This window comes from Pteropus vampyrus, unplaced genomic scaffold, assembly GCF_000151845.1.
Source record: "Pteropus vampyrus isolate Shadow unplaced genomic scaffold, Pvam_2.0 Scaffold412, whole genome shotgun sequence".
NCBI lineage: Eukaryota > Metazoa > Chordata > Mammalia > Chiroptera > Pteropodidae > Pteropus > Pteropus vampyrus.
The window spans coordinates 335,701-337,695 of record NW_011889193.1 but is presented as its reverse complement, the minus strand read 5'-3'; positions in this window follow the sequence as shown (position 1 = coordinate 337,695).

Below are 1,995 nucleotides of genomic sequence, written 5' to 3'. Positions count from 1 at the left end.
AGAAGGGGTCTCTGCGCGGCTGCCCCCCAGCGCTGCGGGGGGCCACACAGGAAAGGCAGGACTTCCCAGGGGTGGGGGTGTCCATGTTTGTTTATTTTAATTAAAACAAAAGTTTTTATTGGATGCTTTCAAATTGCAAAGCTCCATCTCGCTCAGTGGGGCTTGGGCGGGATCAGCGATTCCTCCCTGGGCTGGACTTCCCCGCCCCCAACCTCCAGGCCTCCCGCCACGCGTGGAAGTCACTCCACAGGTCACCTGCTGGTCTGTGAGTTCAAGCACCAGGAAAGGCAGATTCCCTCGGCAGGGCGTCTGGGTGGGGCCTGACACTCTGCATTTCTAAGGGCTTCAAGGGCTGTGGACACTGAGATTCAGTGGCCCTCGGGGGACAGCCTTAGGTCAGAGGCTCTGAAACCTGCCCCCGGAGTTTCGCAAAGCAGAGCCATACTCCCAGGTCTTCAGACTGAGGTCACGCCTGGGGTGAGCCCCGCTGGGCGCTTCCAAAGCCCCAGGCAATGCCGTGGCCAGCCGGGGCTCGGACTGGCCTCCTGCAACGTGAGGACCATGGGGAGCTTTAGCTCGGGGACAGGGCAGCGTGCCCGCCCGGCCCAGCGTTCTCCGCCCCGTCTGGTTGGGAGTGCTGGTCCCTGAGAGCTGGGGGGGGGGATGAGGACACTCGGGGGACAGCATGTGGGCCTGGCAGGCTCCTGGGGCGACCGGTCTGACACTCAAGCCCAGTCAAGCTCAGAACCGAAAGACGCCCTCAAAGGCAGCCTGAGGGCCACACATGCGGCCACGGTCTCCACTTCGGCAGGACGTGGCAGTGTCGGCGGAGGAACTCCAGGACGTCCTGAACTGGATGCTACAGAGGAGCGAGTGCTCCCCCACCCCCGCCCGCCGGCCCCGGACCCCCGCGGCGGGGCCCCTCAGAGCCCCCCCAGACCCCTTCCCAGGACAGACGCTGCTTGTCCCTGGTAACACAGACGATGCAGGTCAGTGGCAGAAAATTCCCAAAAATGCAGAAACACCTAATGACAAAGCAGACAGTCACCAGGAATTCTCCGCCCATGAATAACCACCCACGCGCGTGTGTTTGTGTTTGTGCATCGTATGGGCAGGTGCATGTGCCCACATGTAATGCAGCTGGCATTAAATTATAGATACAACTTTGTTTTCATGGAGCTGCTTGAGATATAATTCACCTACTATACGACTCGCTGTAAGGACAGAATCCGGGGGTTCTGGTGTGTTCTCAGAGGCGCTCGGCCATCGCCATAGTGGATTTCGGCACATTGTGTCACCCCAGCAGCAGGCCGGCCCCTGCCCGGCCCCCACGGCCACTCGGCCACCTCCTGTCGCCATGGCTCTGCCCGTTGGCGCCTTCTGCAGAGGCGCTCACGTGACGCGTCCTCCGGGACGTGTGAGGTCCCGCCACGCTGCAGTGTGTCCAGCGCTGCGTCTCATGGCTGGATGGTGTCCCCCAGAGGAACGTACCGCGTTTCGTGTGTCCCTTCCTCCCCTGGTGGACATTTGGGTGGCCACTTTTTGGCTGTCGTGAGTGACGCTACCGTGACCCTCCGTGTACAAAGTGTTTGTGTGGACGCGCGTTTTCATTTCTCTTGGGTCCGCAGCTAAGGGCATCGCTGGGTTACGCAGTAATTCTATATTTGATGTTTCAAGGAACTGCCCGACTGTCTTCCGAAGCGACTTCCACATTTCCAGGAGCAGCGCGTGAGTGTTCGAATTCTCCCGCTGTTTCCAGTCCTCTCTTTTAAATTCAGTTTATGAGCATTTCCCAGGAAATTAAATATGCTTGAGAAACCTGATCCTTAAGGATTGTGTAACAATCCGTCATGTGGCCATGACCTAACCCGGTGGCCACGCCCTTGCACTGGTCATTTATATCATTTTTTAATTGTTGGCATTATAAATAACCTGAAGATAAAAATCTTAATTGGTAATTCTTTGTTTAGGATCCTTAAAACTAGGATAAATAGA